General features: G+C 37.0%; 1 pseudogene; it reads right to left on the bottom strand.

Moving 5' to 3' along the window:
* Positions 1-588: 588 nt before the first annotated feature.
* LOC136120125 (large ribosomal subunit protein eL8 pseudogene) lies at positions 589-19039 on the bottom strand (annotated as a pseudogene).
* Positions 19040-24122: the final 5083 nt, after the last annotated feature.

Below are 24122 nucleotides of genomic sequence, written 5' to 3' on the forward strand. Positions count from 1 at the left end.
TACCCACTTAATTTTTACATTCCAAAATATAAAAGAAATACTTTAATATTATATGTTGTGGAAAATATAATATGCACATGTGTGGGCTTAATTTTAAGGCAGAGCATACATAGAGAGCAGTTATCTTCAGACAAATAAAATTATCAATCCTAGTCCATCTCCTTCATCTGATTTTAGATATCTCAAAACTTTGCTTTAAAGCCATTAGTACTGCAGTATGGTCTACACTGACTTTTAGATTCTTAGCAATAGAAACACTTGAATGTGACACCACCAAAGGTAAATATCTTTCTCAAAGAAACATGAATTTATAGGGAACTCATTTGGTTTAGTAGTACCCTAATGTCACCTTCACTTTCATATTCAGTACTTCCCCTCATCCCATCCCCTCTGAAGTGGAGGTGAGGGGCTTGTTCAAATTAATTACCAACACTAATAACAAGGGAGAGGAGGGGAGAACTGTGGCCTCAGCAACCTTGGTGTATGCATGAATTGACTCCGCGGTGGAGCCGCCGCTGGGGCTTTGGACTCTTTCATTCAGGTTTGCATACCCTTGCCTAAATAAGTCACGGGATAAATAGCAAGCACCTAATCAATATTGCCAAGTACGTGTCTGGGTAAATGGTAGCTGAAGAGAGAGTCCTCAGCCCTCCTGAGATTCTCAGACCCTTCTGTCTTTACAAACGTTTCCAGAACATCATGGTGATTCCTTCTGCTACTATCGCTGCTGACAACTCTATCTGCACTAACAGATAAGAACATCATTCAGAAAAAAAAACAGCAAAAAGTTACAGTATAGATATTGAACAACAGAAGCACAATAACGTCTTCAACACCTGATGGACAAATAACATAAAATAGAGGAGTTAACAACCATAAAAAGTAATACTCTAGTCCTCATATCCTCCTCTGGGCCTCCCCTCCCCCCAAAATTCAGTTTGATGAATAGTGTTTTTATAGTTCTAATAATGTAATAGCAAGTTTTGATTTTCCTGCATTCGTAGGCTAACATGAGTCTGCAAAGACAACACCATTCATTTTGACATATAATTTTACTTTATTTTTTGGTATGTCTTTCTACCATAACGTTGGATGACACTTAACTTTATAAATAAGGTTTAGCTTAAATTTTCCAGAAAAACTGTGTGAATGAACTAAAATAAAGAAATAAAAAGGCAGATTCTCTTCTCAGCTTTACTGAGGAACACGATAAGCACCAGAGACCAAACAAGAAAAGTGAGACTTCTCTCCTTACTCACAATAGTTGTTTCATTCTCTTGCTGGAAATGTCCTCATCTCTAGCATCTTTTATATGTCTTTGCCCATCAAAATGGACTTCAGTAAAGAAGTATCTATCAGCTCTTTATACTTTCAAGTGATTGAAGGTGGAAAATATCACTCCCAAGGAACTACATGCTAACTCACCTTTAAAAAATGCAAGAGGGAAGAGATATGGGAACATATGTATATGTATAACTGATTCCCTTTGTTATAAAGCAGAAACTAACAAACCATTGTAAAGCAATTATACTCCAATAAAGATGTAAAAAAAAAAGAAAAAAGAAAAATGCAATAAGCTGTCTTCTATTGATGGGGCTTCGGTTCAGCAATGCTGTGGGAAGGGTGGTTAGTAAAGTGCTTTAAGGGAAGACTTTTCATCAGGAAGTGGAAAAACATTGCCCTGGAAAACAGTTTTAAGCATTGAGGCACTAGAGTTCTAATGTCTCTTTGTAAGAAACGTGAAGGCCAGGTATATTCATGTTTTCCTTTTTTATCATCCTCTGGCCATTCCACTCCATTGAATGTACCTTCTATTCATTTCAGACTATTATAACTTCCCAAGTGTCACTGCAGACTTGCAAATATTTTTTTTCTGTTTTCTCTGCTTATAACACAGGTCTCCTGGAGTATCCTGAGTAACTACTGTGCATCTTCAAAATTAAATTTAAATGTTTCTTTCCCTGACTTCATCCCTCCATTAACTCCTATTTCCCATCAAACTCTTCGCTGATTAATTTTAGTCTTTCAGCACTGTATAAATACCTGCAGTTTAATTCTCATCAATGTTCTTGTAACTCTTCATTTGCTTCCCAACACATTAAACTTAAAGCCAGGAGCCATATCTTCTTTGCCTTTGTTTCTCAAGGACCATGAAAACAGTATTACTAAAATCTTTGAAGATATGATAACTATTCTGCAATGTTCTTGTCTTTTGTGTGTTTCTTTACAGTTTGTCAACTATAATAAAGTATCTTGGATTATTTTAGCTTTTTCCCTACCTCTTTTTTTAAGAAAAACTTTAATGCCTATTTGTTAATGTTTAGATTTAGAATAAGATTTTGTCTCACCTACCAGGAAATGTCTATAACTTCTTTCTTTATTCTACCTTCTCTGGAAATTTTAATGTGTTCTACCAAAGATGTCTATTAAAATTGAAGTTTAAAATGGACGCCGTTATTTGTATTATTTAGTGAAATATCCTAATTTGGGTAAATTTGTTTAAATGGCTTCAGTGAAAGCAGAGGTTTTCTGTTTTCTAAATAATCTCCATACTCTAACTTCCTTTGCTTTTAATGGTAATTTTTTCTTATCTCCTCATTTCCATTCTAGGACTTTGTAGAATTAATTGTTGCCATCAAATTAACAATGACCATTGTTTTTTGTCTTTAAATACTAGGAAATTCATAAAAGGGCATGAACTGGAGCCATGTATGCAAGTGTACTTAAGAATCTATGTGCTGTCAACAAACACATCTGGTCCTTAATCCCTGCTGTGACAATAAAAGCTGCCTATTCTGCAGAAAGAAATTTAAGTTCAGATGTGAGCTCTTCCACTTTAAAAGAGAAAGAAAAACTTATTTAAGCATCACAGTTATACAACAGGAAAAATATATCTTTTCAGCACCATGTAGCAAACACTTATATATCCCCACTCATCCTGTGTCAAAATTTTGTCCCTCTTTCTTAAAGCGAAACATAAATATCTAGTACACCTAATCTTCTAAATTATAGCAGTAGTGCCAAATCTTTATCTATGAGTTCCTGTTCACCAAATATATTTTAAGTGCATGGGTTATCTTGTTCTCACAACAAACATGTAGTTAGAAATCCCTTTACAGAGAGGGAAATTGAGGTTTAGAAAAGAAAAATAACTTGCTTGAGGTAACACACCTGGTTAGTGGTAGAGCTAACATTTAAACCCAGATAGCCAACCTCCAAAGTCCCCACTTTTAAACGAAATACCACACATCCCCTAACACTATATTCGATTGCTGTTTGATTCTGGACCCACATTTTTACTAATCTTCATACTATATGTTAATATTTGGACATTAACATCAAATCAAATGCTTTCATATACAGCATTAATGATAACCTTGATGGTGACCTTAGCAGATTGTTCATAAATAAGATTTGACTGTTAAAATTCCTCAATTGGTGTGTCCTTCCTGACTGATTTAACTGCTGAAACAACTAATGCAGCGTTTCTTTTCCTCTCTTAAGATACTATTGAGTGATTTATTGCTAAGCACAGGTTTTTAGTGTGAAAAGTTTTCTGATATAGTTGATGAATTGGGCCTAGGAAAAAAACACCTCTCTTAAACACCGTTTTCTGAATCAACCGAGTATGATATTAGGTTCAGAGAGAAGTGCTGTCTCCATTGGGACCACATATCTCTTTGATTTGAGTAGTCTTCCTGGCTACCCTGGTCAGGATGAATTATGGTGTGGAAAAGCTTGTATCAGGAGATATAAGCAGTCAGAGAGAGAAGGATAAACAGAAAGTCATTTTTAAGCCAAAATGATCCCCATTATTTTGGTTCATTGCTGGATTATGTATTTTCTTGCAATGAAAAAGGAAATTACTTACCTCCCAAATATACTGTTAATTATAATGTGGGGTCATTAAGAGGTAGAACACAATTTTAGATTTATATGTATAAGTGTGGAGAAGCTGCTGCCCACTTTCACATAGCAGTTAATAATACAGACACTATTAGAACTCAAGAATATCAATTCCAAATCTGCAGTTTTGGACTGTTTTCCTAACTGTCTCCATCCTTGAACTTTGTCAAACTGAAGTTCCCTACAATAATATTTAAATTTGATAACTAGGTATTATAAACAGAACAATTGGTAAAATGTTTTTGTTTTAAATGAATTCAGTATTTTCCCTAAAATATCTTATTCTGAAATATTGAGGGTAAAATAAAAACAAAACAAACAAAAAGTATATAAAATATTCCATTTGTTTGTGATTTTTAATTCTCATGTCCTAAAGCTTAACATTTAATCAACAGAATGATTCATTTAAAATATAAATCTGATCATGTCATTTTTCTTCAAAAGATTACAACATTCATCTGTTGATGGACACTTAGGTTGCTTCCATGTCCTGGTTATTGTAAATAGAGCTGCAATGAACATTTTGGTACATGACTCTTTTTGAATTATGGTTTTCTCAGGGTATATGCCCAGTACTGGGATTGCTGGGTCGTATGGTAGTTCTATTTGTAGTTTTTCAAGGAACCTCTATACTGTTCTCCATAGTGGCTGTATCAATTTACATTCCCACCAACAGTGCAAGAGTATTCCCTTTTCTCCACACCCTCTCCAGCATTTACTGTTTCTAGATTTTTTGATGATGGCCATTCTGACCGGTGTGAGATGATATCTCATTGTAGTTTTGATTTGCATTTCTCTAATGATTAATGATGTTGAGCATTCTTTCATGTGTTTGTTGGAAATCTGTATATCTTCTTTGGAGAAATGTCTATTTAGGTCTTCTACCCATTTTTGGATGGGGTTGTTTGTTTTTTTGTTATTGAGCTGCATGAGCTGCTTGTAAATTTTGGAGATTAATCCTTTGTCAGTTGCTTCATTTGCAAATATTTTCTCCCATTCTGAGGGTTGTCTTTTGGTCTGGTTTATGGTTTCCTTTGCTGTGCAAAAGCTTTGAAGTTTCATTAGGTCCCATTTGTTTATTTTTGTTTTTATTTCCATTTCTTTAGGAGGTGGGTCAAAAAGGATCTTGCTGTGATTTATGTCATAGAGTATTCTGCCTATGTTTTCCTCTAAAGGTTTGATAGTGTCTGGCCTTACATTTAGGTCTTTAATCCATTTTGAGTTTATTTTTGTGTATGGTGTTAGGGAGTGTTCTAATTCCATACTTTTACATGTACTTGTCCAGTTTTCCCAGCACCACTTATTGAAGAGGCTGTCTTTTCTCCACTGTATATTCTTGCCTCCTTTATCAAAGATAAGGTGACCATATATGCGTGGGTTTATCTCTGGGCTTTCTATCCTGTTCCATTGATCTATATTTCTGTTTTTGTGCCAGTACCATACTGTCTTTATTACTGTAGCTTTGTAGTATAGTCTGAAGTCAGGGAGCCTGATTCCTCCAGCTCCATTTTTCATTCTAAAGATTGCTTGTGGCACATATATACAATGGAATATTACTCAGCCATAAAAAGAAATGAAATTGAGTTATTTGTAGTGAGGTAGATGGACCTACAGTCTGTCATACAGAGTGAAGTAAGTCAGAAAGAGAAAAACAAATACCGTATGCTAACATATATATATGGAATCTAAGGAAAAAATAAAAGGTCATGAAGATCCTAGGGGTAAGATGGAAATAAGGACACCGACCTACTAGAACATGGACTTGAAGATACGGGGAGGGGGAAGGGTAAGTTGTGACAAAGTGAAAGAGTGGCATGGACATATATACACTACCAAACGTAAAATAGATAGCTAGTGGGAAGCAGCCGCATAGCACAGGGAGATCAGCTCGTTGGTTCGTGACCACCTAGAGGGGTGGGATAGGGAGGGTGGGAGGGAGCAAGATGCAAGAGGGAAGAGATATGGGAACATATGTATAACTGATTCACTTTGTTATAAAGCAGAAACTAACACAGCATTGTAAAGCAATTATACTCCAATAAAGATGTTAAAAAAAAAAAAAAGACTACAACAGTTTCCCATTACACTTAGAATAGACGAAAACTAAGATCTTTCTCAAGATGCAAGGGAGCATTTTGGAAATTTTTCGAAGTGCTTTGTTTATCCTACTGACTATGACACACTGTATTTGGTAAGGCGAGAGAGCAGGAGTTCTGAAATTCAAAGACAATACCACACAACAAAGAATTGCTCTGCATGTTTCAGTATTTTTTATTGCCTGGCTTAGACCCAAACACCACTTTAAATGTAAATTACTTTCCCATTCAGAGAAGACAAAAATGATGCAAATCAGGTGAAGTTAGGACTGTGTTTTCATCAAAACTTTGCCAAGCAAGCATTGTTCACTTTTTTGAGCAATCAGAAAGCCGTAACCCAAAGTGTCTGTAGTGCTGAGTTGCCAATACAGACTACAGGCATAGCTGCAAGGGTCACAGTAATTCTACATATGAGGGCAAGCATCTAGCAGCTTTATTGTGTCATAAAGTATAGCTGTGCCTTTGTATTGAAATGCATACTTTTATAGGTTACTTTATTTTTATTTTTTCTTCATATTACTGTTAGGATAGTATATTACCTTTAAAAACACTATGCATACATTGGTTAAACAATCTATGGTTTTCATTTAAAGATGGTAAAAAATGTAGAGAAGGAAAAAAAAACTTTTTCCTCCACCCTCCTAGTTTCTCTGGCTGGGGCCCTGTGAATTACACTGACAAAAGACAGATTAACAAGAGAAAAAACAAATGGAGTTTTCTAGAGTGTGTAGTGTGCATCCTTGCAGGAGAAACTCAGTGCTGAGTAACTTAAAGGAATGGTTAGAAATTTAGCTTATCTAGAATGTTAACGATAAATGTGTAGAGAAGTGACAGACAAAAGAAAAGACTTTAGGCTTCCAATGTGGCAAACTGTGGGAAGGCAAACATATGGGGGAAATTAATGGAGTAATGTTTATGCTGGTCCATTTCAGTGCCAACTTTTCCTCTTCATTGTGGTCTTGAAACTTCCCAGGAGAGGGGATATATGGCAATCCTCATATCTCAAAGGTTTAGTCAGATAAGGGAAACTCTGGGAAAGCTTCTTTTCCCTCTGCTGAACTTCAAATGCTTTTAGCTCAAAATAAGGGGCATATTTTGGGGTGTCATATTCCAATTCCCTATTTTTTATATACACACACACACACATTTGTCAAAAGCAGAGGTGCTCAACTCAATACATTCAGGAAGAACTGTCTCTCACACCTTCTCTCCCTGGCTGACATTAAGACTTAAACTGCTATCACCTTTATTAGTTACTAAGTTCCAGATGTATTATTCTCCTTGTATTTTTTTTCTTTTTTCTTTTTTTTTTTTTTTTGCGGTACGCGGGCCTCTCACTGTTGTGGCCTCTCCCGTTGCGGAGCACAGGCTCCGGACGCACAGGCTCAGCGGCCATGGCTCACGGGCCCAGCCGCTCTGCGGCATGTGGGATCTTCCCGGACCGGGGCATGAACCCGTGTCCTCTGCATCAGCAGGCAGACTCTCAACCACTGCGCTACCAGGGAAGCCCTCTCCTTATATGTTTTGAACACTCTCCTAATCATGCTCCTACCTCAAGGACTTGTACTTGTTGTTCCCTCTACCTGGAATGCTGGAGCCTCAAACAGTCACATAGGTATCCCCTCCCTTTCATCAAGGTTTTATTTAAAAGTGACTTTATCTGAGAGGAGTACTTTGTCAGTTCTAGTGAAAAATAGCAACTCTCTGTCACTACTTATTGTCCTCTCTGCTTCCTATATCCCCATAGCATTTATCACCACTCTACAGCATGACATGTAATGGTATGAGCTTCTTGAACTAATTTTTTGTCTCTTTCTTTCTCTTTCTCATTAAATATAAATTTCTTAAAAACCTGTAGAGTTAATTTATCTACAATCATATATATATATATATGTATATACACACACACACATTCAACTCTTCCCGTTTCTAAAGGCACAATGCAATGGAAGTGTGAAAGAGAACAGTGACAAGGAATGCTTGGGATTAACATTTCCCAAATGTTTTACGTTTAAGGGGAAAACAGATTTACACCTAGTTTAAAGGACAAAGATCTACTATAAATGGGACTCAAAATATCATCTGAGTGAACGCACAATCAGCAAAGTATTTGAAGCACGAATTACAAGGACAGGGAAGCATCTTTGGTAAAGATGCTGATAGAGACCTTTTAATGGTTCTACAGAAAAACAAGGTGACATTGGTTTTATTGAAAGGAAAAATATTAGCCTCTAGTATTTTTAAAATGCAGACAAATTACAGGTTTAGAGTCAAGAGTCTACTGCATCTCTGCCTACTGAATGACTGTTGAGATATAAGTACTTTCTTGAAATGATATTGAAAAGCACAGTGTAAGCTTTTGTAAAGAATATGTGAGAGGACTTCCCTAGTGGCACAGTGGTTAGGAATCCGCCTGCCAATGCAGGGGACATGGGTTTGAGCCCTGGTCCGGGAAGATCCCACATGTCATGGAGCAACTACTGCCTGTGGGCCACAACTACTGAGCCTGCACTCTAGAGCCCACGAGCCACAACTACAGAAGCCTGTGCGCCTAAAGCCGGTGCTCCACAAGAGAAACCACCACAACAAGAGAAGCCTGCGCACCACAACGAAGAGTAGCCCCTGCTCTCTGCAACTAGAGAAAGCCCACATGCAGCAATGAAGACCCAACACAGCCAAAACTAAACTAAATAAATTTATTTATTTTTTAAAGCCTTAAAAAAAAAAGAACATGTGAGAAAGATAAAAAGGAGAAGGGTATAATTCTTGATCTAAAATGAAGAACCAGGGAAGTGAATATCAAAAATAGCATATACACCAAAGTTAGCTATCAATTGATTATTTTGGGGGACTTCCCTGGTGGCGCAGTGGTTAAGAATCTGCCTGCCAATGCAGGGGTCATGGGTTCAAGCCCTGGTCCGGGAAGATCCCACATGCCACAGAGCAACTAAGCCAGTACACCACAACTACTGAGCCTGTGCTCTAGAGCCCATGAGCCACAACTACTGAAGCCCACGCACCTAGACCTGTGCTCTGTAACAAGAGAAGTCACCGCAATGAGAAGCCTACACGCCACAACAAAGAGTAGCCCCTGCTCGCCGCAACTAGAGAAAGCGCGCACGCAGCAACAAAGACCCAACGCAGCCAAAAACAAACAAACAAATAAATGTATAAAAGAAATCAATGGATTATTTTAACATGTGTAAGCCATACGTGTTAATGGAAATACTCTATGCTAGTTTTTTTTTTTTTCTTTTTTTCCTCAATCAATACTGGCTGAAGGAGAATTTGTATTTTATGTACAGAAAACTCAACAGTATACATTAAGCCCAGTTTGGTGGCCAGTTCCTTGCCTTTTGCCTTTTCCAGCTTGGCAATGCGAGCCACCAATTTCAGATCCAGGACATGGCCTCCCCCAGTGACAGCGGACCTCATCATATCTGTCACTGTAACTGGTCCTGATAGTTTCCACCTGCTTAGCCAGAGATCCTTTGTCTTCTCAGTTAACTTGTGTGAAGGTGATGGTGATAGGTCTTGCTGTGGACTAGATGCCCCAGCCTGGCCTTCCCCTTGATAACACAGTAGGAAACACCCACTTTAAGATACAGGACAGGGAAGAAGATAACCAGCCCAACGGGACCCAAATCATGTGCAGTCACTACCAGTTGAGCCTTCTTGTTCTCCACCAAGGTGGGGGCAGTATTAACCCCTGCTCGAAGAACAGGTGGCCTCTTCGTGGGGGCATCCCCTTTGCTGGCAGCTTTTTTCTCAGGCAGAGTCAACAATCTCTTGCTTTCTGTCTGATATGTACTTGTGGGCCAGCTTTAGCAGCTGTGTAGCTGTTTGGCTGTCCAAGGGTTGGTTAACTGGGTGAACTGGTTAACTGCAGGAGGCACTTTCAACTGCTCATAGAGGACAGCCCTTTGCCACTGCAGTTCAATGCAGCTTGGCCATTTCACAAATAGGTGAAGTGCCTTTTGGGTTGGAAGTCCCGCCCAGTGACAAAATTCTTGGGCCTTTCCTCAAACAGGGGATTTACCACCTTCTTGGCCTCCTGCTTCTTCTTCAGGGACGAGGGCTAGCTTCACAATAACTCTATCAAGTAAATGCCATTATTTTCCACTGTTAACAAAATGAAAATAGCATAAAATCACGTAACTGATATGTAGTGAGACCAGGATTTGGACACAATTTGACAGTCACCAGAAATGATCATTTTAATCGTGAAATATAAATAACCATGTATAGTAAATTTTTTTTAAATCGATTCTTTTACCAACAGTCCACGAAAAGAAATGAGAATACTCAATGTTCTTTTTGAGACACTATGCCTGACATTCATAACACATACTCCTATCATGAAGGAATAATCCCTAGTTATTCATAGACATCTGGAAACTTTGGAAAACCCAAACCAATGGTACAGTTTATAAAAAGAATGAAGGGAAAAAAAGGAGGAAAAGAGGGAGGAAGGGCAGAGCCAAGTCATTTTATAGCTTTTAGTCTGTAAAACTCTTACTCATTCTTTGTGACCAAATTAAAATATCTCCTCCCTCAAAAGTTTTCCATCACCAGTGCATTTTTTGTTCCTGGTTCCCCTGTGCTACCACGATATTTTCTTCAAATTACTGCAGTAGCACAAAAATTCTTACCTAACGTTAGTTATATAATAAACTGTGCTATTTAAATGTATAACACATCAGATATTATGAAATGTAGAATGAATTTTATGTAGAAAGTGTCATCAATTTATGATTAACTTGAGTTTCTGTTTACTTGCTTGATGAGAGATTTCAGGATGTTACTCAACTAACAACACGGCAATACGATTGAAAAAATTTATAGAATGGAAAATCAGTTTCCTGTCACAATGAGATAAATATGATAAAGATAAATCCAAGTATCAAAAGCATATATGTTGTTTTGTTTACATGCTGCAGTTATGTGTTCATAAAACAATTATATCACAGCAAAAGAGAAAGTAAAAATACTGTTTGTAAGCCAGCTGGTAACCAACCCATCTTCCTCATATTCCTTAGCCCTAAGTAAACCTAATGACATGGAAAACATTTTGTAAGTATCTTGTCATGTTTACACAAAATGTTCAAACAAGATGTAATAGCTGCTATTACAGTGTGAAAAGGCTGCTTGAGCAATAGAAATCTTAAATATGTTACTTTGCAAACAGCAATACTAACACAGCAGAGCTCAATAACAACTGATGCACACTTATACAAGAAGTCATTCAACTGCTGGTAGCTGCTGATGAAATATGATATTGATATATCTCCAAAATATGTGCACTTCTTTCATGAGACCTATTGTAAAGACCTCATCTATATCTCTTGTAGCAAAGATGTTAAATTTAATGGGTGTGCAATGAAAGCAGAAACACAGATGAAAATCCAGATGATTTTGTTTTCTTGATAAACAATTAAATGGCACCATTGCCAAATTTATACACCTATGACTGAGCACTCAGGTGATTTTTTTTTTTTTTTTTTTTGAGGTATGTGGGCCTCTCACTTGTGGTCTCTCCCGTTGCAGAGCACAGGCTCCAGACGCGCAGGCTCAGCGGCCATGGCTCGCGGGCCCAGCCACTCCGCGGCATGTGGGATCTTCCCGGACCGGGGCATGAACCCGTGTCCCCTGCATTGGCAGGCGGACTCTCAACCACTGCACCACCAGGGAAGCCCCCTCAGATGATTTTTTAAAGCAGCAAGTGGAGCAAATATAAAAGAAATTTAAAGCAAACAACTGAAAGTGACAGCCGTAACTCTGTTTGGAAATGTATTCAGATGGCCTCTTCTGCAAGCAATATATAAAGTGTTAACTTGTCAGATTGCTTAAATTAAACTGCATCTCACCATGGAAGATATCTCCAAATCCATAAGTTAAAGAAAAGATAAAACAACCTCAGACACTCACTATAAAGGAGGAACAAAAAAAAAAACTTACTTCTCCCTGACCTTAGCTGAAAATGAGCGTCTAATATTTCAAAAGTGCATTGCAGTGTCTACAACAGGAATCTGGCAGGTGACAGTGAGGAAGTTGCTGTTCTTTGCTATAACATTAAGCTTTCAATACTTAACTGTTAAAATGTTTAAAAGTTAAGTTGTGATAATAACAAATGCTTGTTAAAATTTCCTATTTATTCTTAAAAACAGAATTTTTGTGAGAGTGATATTTGCCCTCACTCTCAGCTTTGGTCGAGACACAGAATTTGGGCAATAAATCCAAAAGAAATAGAGGAAATAGAAATAAAACCAAATGCAACCTTGTCAAAGAACACAGCCCCTTATTTTGACAGTTTAGAGAACTGAATTAGCTTTTTAAGAAAAGTTTTACATTTTCTTATGTAACCTGGAGGTTGAACAACTCTTTTTGATGTATCCAAAATGGAAATTTACTTTGATCACCCATTGCCCCTTTAAAATATACCTAGTGTGGTAATTGCCAGGGGTCTCCTGCCCACTCTTAGATAAAATTTCTTCTAGGGATACTTTAAATTGTTATTCACAGACACAATTCAGTAATTAGAATGTTTAGTCCAAGATATTCATCACCACGAGGAATTTTGATTTAATAGCGTACTTTTAGGACTTTATATTAACACCAGCCTTTTTCAGGCTGGATGCCTTCAAGATTAAAAATGGTAGAGTTGGCTTCTCTATTTATTCAGCTAAACTTCTCTCACAAACAACTCCTTCCCTGCCCTCTTTTCTAGATGCTGTTTTCAAGGTAAGGACAGATCTTACTTTAACCATCATTCAGCTCTAATTTCCTGACATATTTTGCAAGGGTTTCTTTTCTGAGTTCTTCTGACATTCTCTGCAGGCCACCTCTCCCCCCCCTGCCTTTCTCTTGACTTTGTTCTAGGTGGCCCTTTGCCACTCTTTCCTGAGCTCTAAATATGCACCTTCAGCTTCTTGCTGCTTCATTCCCTCCGTGACTCCAGGTGGCGCTCTTGGACAGAAGTCAGGATGGCTTGCTCTCTACGCAGTTCACATCAGCTAGGAGAGAACCCTATAGGCATTCATCTATTGTTAGGACGTATCCAGGGAGTGTATGTAGGTCGACCCCAAAATAGCATCACTCTCCGAAGAGTTATTAAGTCCTTTTTCTTTCGCAAGAGTTCCAAGGTGAGAGTCAGACCCTAGTCCACCCTGCCTCCCAAATGAAGGCGTAACGCATCAAGCTTTCTATAGATCCCTGTGAGAGCCTGCGCCCCACGTGAATGTTTAAGCAGAGAGAGGGAGAAGGGGAGGGAAGGAATATCACATCCTACCTGGAGGAGGGGAGGTAGAGAATATCACATCACATGTTTATTCAAAAATATTTTCCTCCCAATATCTTCTTCCCCCCAAACCCTCTCTCCTTTCTTTCTCTTCATCCCTTATATACTTGAGGTGAGAGGATTCAAAACACTAAGATCAACTTATTTTAATTATTTTAAATTTTCTTTGTAGATTCTTCAAATGGTGATTCATCTTTGGAATGTCATATCTACTGCACATTAGAGTCAAACTTAAGCTGTTCTACTTAAAGTCTTTATTATATAATAGTGAAATGACACTGGCTTCAGAAAGCATCTTAGATACTTAATTATATCCAGATGCACTTATAAGAAGCATGTGAGCAAGAAAACAGGAAGAGATTAAAGGAAGCATGAAAGAATCAGGCCATAGACCAAAAGAGACAATCAGTTTCTGACAGTATCCTGGAATACATCTTCTGTTGAAAGAGAATGATGTTGAAGATATAAAATAGATTCCTGCAGGATTTGTTCACTTATTTGTTCATTTGTTCATTCATTCATCAATTCATCAAAATAAATGTGAATATCTTGAATGTGACAGACTAAATGCAGTGAGCTGGAATGCTGTGCAAGAATATAAAATATTAGTCATATTTTACAGAACTAGTTATAATACCTTTCTAATGAGAAGTTCATATAACATCTTCCAAATTTTCTTATAAAAAATTTAACAAGTGACATTATACGATGTTCAATGTAGGAGCATAAAACATGTTTTGCTTCTTGCCCGCTACCTAATAGTATTGGCTTAATTTCCTTTTAGTATGTTATAATAGGGATTTGAGCTGGGCATTTTTATTCTATTAATTATGAGTCCCTCAGATTTTGAAATGAGAAGTCAACAGAAATACACCACTCTTGAAAATTAACAGAGCTTTTCCAGATTTAATCTGGTGATCTCAACCATGTTAAACTACTCATACGTTTAATTTTTTAAAAAGTCTTTCAGTGATGACAAATTATTTAATCATAAAGTCAATTATGTATACACAAACACGAAACTAGTAAGAAACTATTATACTATTTACACAACTACAAAACCAAAAAAATTACTAAATTTAAAGTACATTAAATATTGAGGAATTAGATAATAAATTGATGTAATGTGGCAGATAATGTTTTGCTGAAACTAAATCACCTCTTAAAATACAAGAACAATTTTGCCACACCAACATGGGTTTTTTGAATTCCACATACTTATTCTAGTTTTAGGTATGTGATGATTCCATTCTGGAATCAATTTTAGTGTTATTATTCAAACTACTCTAAAATGATTGTACCATGAGGTCACTTGACCTTGGCTTAGCAAGAATATTTTATTTATTTTTTCCTCGGCCTCCATTCTTTCCCATTAACCTGAAACCATTAAGACGTAAAATGATTCATTGACTTAACAAATCATAAAATAAATCCACTTACTGAATTCATTCTGTAATGGTGCCATTATAGTTGTAATTAACTATGTAGCTCTAAGGTAACTGTTAAATAATGCAGAATATACTACATTGTTTAAACTTAAAATTGAAGTAAATGTAGACACTTAAAGTTTTCTCATGGTAACCACCAAGGAGAAGGAGGAGAGGGAGGAGGAAGAGTGGGAGAAGAAAAAAGAGAAATTTTCAGGACCTTCAGGAATATATGGCTCCCCGGGAGATACCCATTTAGACCTTGTGCTCCTGTGTAATCTAAAGTACAAAGTTTAAAGTTAGTTTATAAAACCGTATTTAATTTTATATTAGCCTATATAATTAATATATTCCTTTTTAAGAGTTTTATTTATTATTTTTAAATATTTGATATATATATACAAAATACTTGTGGCATGCATATACATTTTGAAGCATAAAAGAGTACCTGAGAACCTACAATTTAAGAACTGCAACTTACTACAAGGAACCCTATCACTCTCCATGTAACACTTTCCTCTTTCAGGATTCCAAATCCCTGATAGCCCCCTTCCCAGTCAAGAGGTAATAACAACCTGAATTTTAAACTTATCATACTTGGCCTTTATATATATTTTTTCTTTGTTTTTTTTCTTTCTTTTTTTTTTTTTTTTTTGTGGTACGCGGGCCTCTCACTGTTGTGGCCTCTCCCGTTGCGGAGCACAGGCTCCGGACGCGCAGGCTCAGCGGCCATGCCTCACGGGCCCAGCCGCTCCGCGGCATGGGGGATCTTCCCGGACCGGGGCATGAACCCGTGTCCCCTGCATCGGCAGGCGGGCTCTCAACCACTGCGCCACCAGGGAAGCCCTTTTATTTATATGTTATCATGTTTACAGTTAAACAATGTATTGTTTCATTTTACTTATTTTTCATTTTTTAAAAGAATAATATCCATATAGTACTTTGTGGGTTTTTTCCCCCCTTATTTACTTGTTGCTGGCTCACTTTCATTATTCTACCTTTTTCTCCTCATAGAGTTTAAAGTTAATTTATATTCATTTCTTGAAATGTCAACATTGAAGTCCATGAGAGTCTAAATCTGTTGTGGCTTTTTTGTCCCACAGATTCTTGTTAGTGGTGATTGTGTGTGTGTGTGTGTGTGTGTGTGTGTGTGTGTGTGATATTTGACTGTGGAAACCTGGTGCCTAAATTAATGATGCTTTCCCTCAGAGAGAACTTTCATTTCCTTCTGCTGACATGGGACCATCCCATGGCCATGGTCTTATCTCCTGCTGGTACTGACACAATTAATCCCTCTACCCCACAGAGAACCCTACCATTCCCATAAGCTTAGTACTATTTTTGGCCACTGAGAGTCTTCTAGAGTGTGTTGCAAGCCCCCAAATCCATAAGATTTATGTTTCAGCAGAATTTAGTTCTTTCATAGTTAAGCTTCCAACAGTATCTAGTCAGGAAGATACTGTTCAAATATTTATGATACTTGTGTAGAAGGAAGTACCATAGCTGGTCTGTTCCAATTACACCTGCTTATTTTTTATCATATATATGTAATAATGGAATTCATTTTTTAAAAAATCAAGAATTTCCATATAACCAAAGAACAGAGAATGAAGAATCATGGGATTTTAATGAATTGCTTGTTCACACTTAGCGATATTTTTTTCCAAATTGTATTACAAAAATGTGTATCAATCAAGTGTATATCAATTTAATATAATCAATATAAATATTCTTCATATTATTGAGTTTCTCTGTGGAAAGCCTTGTGTGTGTTTGTTAGAGGGGAGTTGGAAGCCAAAGAACAGCTTCTTATTCTAGTTTTGATGTTCTTTTGTCTAGTCATATAATTTGCATAGAAAGAGATCATCAGCCTCTCGTTGGTATCACATGAGCTTGAATTAACAATATATAATTTATACATTAGCATATTAAAATATATTAGTTTACATTGGAAGATTCCAGTTACTTAAATTATGGAATTTTCTAGTCAATTGCCTCTCTTCTACTTCTTATATTCAAGCTATTTCAAAATGAAGTTATTAACAGTAGAACTGTTTTGACAGAGATGGGTACCTAAGCTAAGTTTGACCAATATAATTTCTTAGCATAAGAATATATAATTGCTTCATATGGATTGGTCATGGAATGAAGAGACAGGTCATGAGAGTTATGGTGGCTAGCTTCTATGGACCATGAAGATAAGGGAACAGAAAAGACTAGTCTATAGAGAAGACAGACTAAAGCAGCAGAAGAGAAAGATAAGAAATGAAAGGTGGAAATAAAGATTCTCAGTGCTTCTTATTGCATGGTTCCAATGTCTTTTTTAGGACCTCCTATCCTTGTGTTCCATGAGATGCTACTATGCCCTTAAAATATATGTATTTTTTACTGTTTTGCCTTTTCTTTCTTGCATTTATTCTGTTATTTGCAACCAAAGACCTAAACTAATTTTAATATAAACGTTGGTAAAAGCACAAAAAAGAAAATTTCTCTATTAGCAAGATTGTTATGTTTACCAGATCCACTATGTGACTCTGGTTAAGTTACTTCCCCTGTCTTGTGTAAAATGCAAGTATGATATTCCGACCTCTTGTGACAATTAAGTGAATTAGTACATAAACAATGCTTAAAACAGTGCCTTCTCATGGTAAGAATTATGTGTGTTGACTCTTGCTTGTATTATCCCCATTTTGTAAGAATTTTAAATTTGTTGATTCCATGCCACATGCCACATTTTAATACAGCAGGACGCAATATGCTAATTCATTATGAAGTTGGTTAGCAGTGCTTCTTTAAGGGAGAGGAGACAGATAAATGAGAAAAATTAAAATAATTACTCATAAGCCAGTGCTTTATTTGATAGATGAAAAATATATTTTTAAAAAGTTTAAAAGTAAACCTTTTTAAAACATGTTTGCCACATTTTAGGTTGCTGTTTCTAATACGTACCACATCGTCATTCTGGAAATAAACCAAATAGTCTCAATAGTTACAATAATGAAAAGTGACAATCCTTAAATATGTCACGTTTTCTCTCCGTGGTTTCACGTTCAACACAACCTGCTGCTTTAATATAAAAAGACACTTGAAATGAAAATATCTCACTATTAATGAAACATGTAGTCAAGGTCACAGTAATTTCTTGTCTGTGAAGTACTTGTCTGTGAAGCAGTGAAGTACTTCCTTTAGATTCTTAGCCTTCTCTTGAAGAACTGATGTGCTCAAGCTTTAAATAAACTAAACTGGTCTCTCTCGTGTCAGAATATAGGCCAGGTGGCCAGAAAGATAACATGACAACTTTAGGAAGGAATTTCCTACTGCTTCACACCTTATGAACTAATTCTTTCATTCCTCTTCAAATGCTGGCAAGCAAAGCAAGAATGTTCTTGTGAGAGGATGGAAGGAAGAAAAAGCACATTACAATTCAGTAGGGCAAATTCATAAGTGAATATAGCCATATATTTCTAAAACTAAACCCAAATGTTGCCTCTTTTTTTCCTGTCTTCAAAAGGCTAAATTATACATATAATTTAAATATGTAAATCTATATCTATCTATATATCTATATATACATATACAGCATTTTGAACAATGGATCTAGGGACCCTATCTCTACGTTGTCAAGCAGAAAATGGAAAACTGCATGATGTTTATCACAATTTGAGTAAAATTTAAAATTATTGTGAAAACTATCAAAGTATATAAAATAGATTCATGTGATATGTTAAGCTAACATTTTTTTTTCCTGGAAAGGAAGTGGCTTGGGGTTTTATAAAATTGGCCTCAACAGCTGTATGCAGTCCTGTCGATAGACTGGTTGTCACACTCGTAACATTTCTGTAATGGAGGCTCAGGAAATATTCTTCCTCGGCCAAATACACCGTCTAAAAATTAAGTGTTGTCTGTGGTCATAGGTGCTCGATTTGCACCCTGTCTGCTTGGACTATGAGACAGCTAGGAGGGTAACCCTCAGAAGATGGGCACTGTGTTGGTTTTCTACTGCTGTCGTAACAAATACTACAAAGAATGACTTAAAACAAGACACATTTAGTGTCTGACAGCTCTGTAGATCAGAAGTCTGACAGGTTTCCCCTGGCAACATCAAGGGCTTGACAGGACTGAGTTCTTTTCTACAAGGCCTTAGGGGAGAATTTGTTCCCTTTTCTCTTCCAGCTTCTTGAGGTTCCCCTCACACCTTGGATCAAGATCACCTTTTCCAAATTCAAAAAGGCAGACTGAATCCTCACATTGCATCCTTCTAACTTCCCTTTCTGCATTTCTCTTCTATTTTTTAGTGGGAACATTAGGCCCATCCCGATAATCTAGAATAACCTCCTTATGGTAAGGTCCACTGCTCAGCAAATTTATTTCCACCTGCAACTTTAATTACCTTTTGCCATGTGACACAATATATGCACAGGTTCCTGGGATTAGGACGTGGGTACCCTAGGGGTGAGGAAATGCATTAGTCTGCCTCCTATAGAGGCAGTATGTACTTTCTCTGCTGTATTGCTCAATCGATGCCAATTTTCATAAAAGACATCATCAATTTAATAACCTGATGCCTGCATTTGATAAAAATTTACAATTTTGGTTATAAAATAGAACCATTATTTGACGTTCATGTAAGAGACCAGTTACTGTCAATAAGAAGACAGAATAATCATTGGAAAAACTATCTGTTTCACTTCAAAGTGAAATGAGGAACAAACTGTGGATGCAATTTACTCTATTTATTGAAAATCAAAATAATGAGTGTCATATGGAGTATTCATTATTCCTTTGATGAACTCAGTTTGGCACTTTTACAAACAATGGAGCAAACTGGGAATATGACCACATGATAAAACCAAGCAGGGTAGTTAAGACACACAGATACAGTAACTTTAAGGGGAAATAAGAACACTAAATACAATGTGAATAGAGTAAACGAAACAAATCAATTACTAATTTTATATTAAAAATCAACATCATCTTCTTTAAAGACCTTGACAAAATAAATAAATTAAGCATAGCATGCATGAAACACAACCCTTCATTTTTAGAGTGTCCATTTTTGAGAAGAATTATTTCAACTTATGTATGATTTCCCTAGAAATAACCAAAAAAATGAACATTTGTAGTATCTTGCATAACTGCACTTCAGGTCCTCCTGACATATAGTAAAACTAATTCTAAGCATTTATTATGTGTAAGAAACAAAGATTTTGCATACTTTTAATTCATGCAGCCTTCAAAGAATTAACACACAAGAAGTCAGTATTATCCCCATTTCAGAGACTTAGAAACTGAAGCACAGAGAGATTAAATGACTTGTTTAGAAATATCTAGGCAGTAAGAGGTAGAGCTGACATTTCTAAACCGTTCATCGTGGCTCCACAACCAGAACTATTAAGTGGTGCCCTCCTGCCTTCTGACTTGGGTTACATACAAATATTTTCTCTCTTAAACATAAGATGGCTAACACTTTGAATGGTTGAGTTTTGAGCAGTTATCTTATATATATTTTTATATATATGTAAAATATATATATATAGTGGGGGATTCATTTCACATAGTATTCGATGATTTAAATCTTCGAAAGATTGTTATTATGATCTTCCCAGGGAGAATTAATTATACATTATATGATATTCATATAATGTATAATATATAACACATGTGTGTTAGTCATCCATTTACTATGTTTTCAACCTCAAAATACAGACTTCATGCCTTCCAAATGTATAGCACTCTGTAAAAATTAAATGATAAACAGAAACCTCAATTAAATAGAGTCAGGAGACCAGAAGGGGGGTGCTCTCACACCCTGAGACAATCGCAGAGCCCAAGAAGAACTCCCCTTCTTTCCTGGTGAGAACTCAGCCAATCAAAAGTCATGGACTCTTTGTTTATTCTAGCCCTCCAACTCCCTTTTCCTCTCTTTAAGTGTTCTCCTTCCATTGCCATGCAGGCACTTGCATACGGCTTGCTGATACTTGTGATTCTCTGCTAATACTGAATAAACTTATCTTTGCTGGACAAACATCTGGCAGTCTCTTTGTTTCAGATCAACATTTGGTGGTCCATACAGGGACCGGTGAAGACCCACAAATGCTCCAGGGCTGGTGAGCAAATAGGTGTGATACCTTCAATTGAGCCCACTGTTGTTCACTGCTTTTCTCACTGACCCTGGTGTTTGAATGCACATCTCTTTCTCCTGAATCCAAGCTCACACGCTCTTTGCATTTGAAGCTTTCCAGGCTTTATTCAGGATCTATTTTAAGGTTCTGTCTTTCTGGTTAAGGCCTTCTTCTGTATATGGGTACTTGTTTGGTACTTCGGTGTGACTTTGACATCAGACTGTTTCAACCAAAGCTGGCTGAAAATACCTTTGGCCCATTCCTTTAAGAAAAGGGGCTGCTTCACTAAAATTGTACCAGTTGTCCAGCCTTCAGCCCATTCCTATGAAATAGGGGTCATTCTATGGAAATTGGCTGAAAAGTCTTTGGCATGGCTCTTCTTGGACTAAGCTATTTCCTTAGAATTGGCTGGGATTAGCTCGAAAGCTGACTGAATTGCACTATTTGAGCTGTAAATTATCAAGCTGTTGGAAAACTGTTCTTCTACTCTAGAGAAAAACCTCTCAGAAATGGGATTCCAATTATCGAAATATTTTGAGGGTGCCCTCAGCTACAAGGACTCTGGCTGATTTTATGTTTAAAAACGATGATCCTTCCTCATATGCCTTTCTAAATAAATGGGCCAACCTGACCAAAAGCAATTCAGAATACCAACGGTCATTATGGGGAACTTTTGAAATCCCCAAACTTAATAACTGTAAAACCTAACTGGATTACAATAGCTTAAAATTTTCAGAACTTATTGGAATGTTTATTGTGATTGGTGTTTTTGAGGCTTCCAAACATTATCAGAAGCCTAAAATTGCCTCTCTGCAAAACAAGATTTTAAGATTAACTAAGGCAAACAAATGATTAAAGAAAGATAAAAAGGCCCCCAAAGTTCAAGGCTTTTCTTCCCTGGCTTCCTTGTCTTAGGCTCAGCCTCTGCCACCATCTTGTCTCTCTCCTTTGGCTCCTGGTGGCCAGAATCCACCACTGATACCATCTTCCTCCTTCCCTTCTATGCTGCCTATGCTTTCTCTATACCCTCAAATCCCCCTTTTCCTTTGCTCAAAAATTCTCTCTACTTTCTTTTCCTCTGAACTTTTACGTACCTGTCCCTTTAAAATTAAGACTTCTGAGGATCCAGCAGCTTAACCCTTTAATGTCTTATATTCCCTGGACTAAAGCTGAACTAAGAGCCACAGTCAAAGATTTTCCCAAAGTAACCAAAGATTCTCACATATTTGCTGAGGAATTTAATACAGTCATACAAATTTATCAACCTGGTTTCCCTGACTTATATAAGCCAGTTCATATGCTTGTAAGTGAAGGCCAGGCCCAGCATTGGATGAAAATCATTAATTGGGAAAATCCTGAAAGGTCTCTAAGAATAACAACTGGGAGACCAGCCCACTGCTCTCCCACACCATATATGATATGATCAGGCCTGGGCAATTGCTAGGTGACTTCACTGAGCAATTCCTAGGGATCTTCCAAAGCCTGTTGATTGGAACAGAATTCAGGTTGTACACAAAACATCTAATGAACCTGTTCATGACTACTGTAATCAACTTCAGATCGCTTTTAAAGAAAATTTTGGTCTTCCTTCAAATGTTGATTTTTTACCCAGGTAGCTTTAAATCTGTATTTATTAATGGGGTGAACCAGGATCTTTGCCTTACAGTAAAAAGGACCAGGATGGAATGGGGAACTATGTCCACTCCAAATTTAGTTAATCTGGCCAACCAGCTCTCTCACACTCTAGCTGTCACCTCAAAAAAAGACCACCAAAGTTTTTAATCTTCAAGTCCAGTAATTGAGGGCTTCCTAATGAAACCAAAACCCTGCTACTCTGTGCTATTAGTGCAAAGAGCAAGGACCTTGGAAAAGAGATTGTTTGCAAATTTACGCACTTTAGGTGCCTTCACCTCACTTAGCCAGCCTTTCCAACCTCCAGTTCTCAATGAAGGGACTCCAAGCAACCATAGGGGTCTTCCCAGTCCTTGCTTTTAATTACCTTGGAGAAACATTTCTCCAGATTGTGAATGAATCTCTTCCACCCCAAACTGACATTGAAGCCACATTCTAGAAGTTGAACCCCACTACTGTAAAACAGTCCCTGCCCTGAAGCAGTAAAATAGTTCAAAGAGTAGGGACCTCTATCCAGTGTCTCCACACTGAAATCAAGGCTTTGGCAGGGACTGCAATCCCATTTTAGACGTGAAGTCCTTCTCCGAACTCACAGGTTACCGGCAAAATTAATTCCCTTATAACTTTAAAGGATGGAGACCCTCAGCATTAAGAGGCCATTCGTTGTTCTCTATCCCATGGCCTTCACAGCATGGCAGTTGGTGTCCTCAAAGCTAACACGGGAGCATCTTTCTGATGCTTCACTTTCCTTTAAATGGTCTGCCTCACTAAATCAGGTCCACTCAAGAAAATCTCCCTATTGGTCAAGTCAAAGTGAACTGATTGGTGATCTAAACACAGGGATAGCATCCCATCATATGCACAGGTTCATTATACTCAAGAGGAGGGAATTCCATAGGGCACATATATCAGGGGGCAGAACACATGAAGTGTCTTAGAATTCTGTCTACCAGAGATCATTTTCCCAATTTTAATACAAACATAATAAACTTCCTTTCTTCCAGGTGACCAGATTAGAAAGGGCTTTAACTCTTAAAAATTAGCAATTCAATGGATGTTGTTTTAACATACAGATACATGCTTTTTATGTACTTTTTAAATGTAAAATGCTACATTCTGTCTATTTGAAGATAGTCTTTTAGCTATGCTGAAGTTTTCCACACTTCAAATTCTCTATCCCTCTTCTTTGCCAAACTGTTGTTTGAAAACTTAAATATGAAAAATTACATACTTGCATTTATTTAAAAATTATTTGTGGTAAATATATTAATGTTGTACTTTTATATTAACTTAATATATTTTAATATACTTTGTTGAAAGATTGAGACTTCATTTTATTTAAAAGCAAATAAACTGAACTATGTTAATGAAAAACAGACATAACAGCTTAAGTATGATATAAAACTTCTAAGAATTTAAGGGACTGAAAGCACCTAACTGAATCAAGCATGTTCATGGTTTATAGAAGGTAGCTAAACTACCATGGGTGCCTCAAAATAGGTGAAAAATCTAATCACCCTTTGGGAGTCTCTGGAAGTGAGAAACTTAAGGTCAGGCTAGCATGAATAATAATAAAAGGAAAATATTGTCATCTTTACACTTTTGTTTTCTAGCCCTCAAAAATATTTCCCATAGTGAGTAA

Source organism: Phocoena phocoena, chromosome 3 (genome assembly GCF_963924675.1).
Source record: "Phocoena phocoena chromosome 3, mPhoPho1.1, whole genome shotgun sequence".
Classification (NCBI taxonomy): Eukaryota; Metazoa; Chordata; class Mammalia; order Artiodactyla; family Phocoenidae; genus Phocoena; species Phocoena phocoena.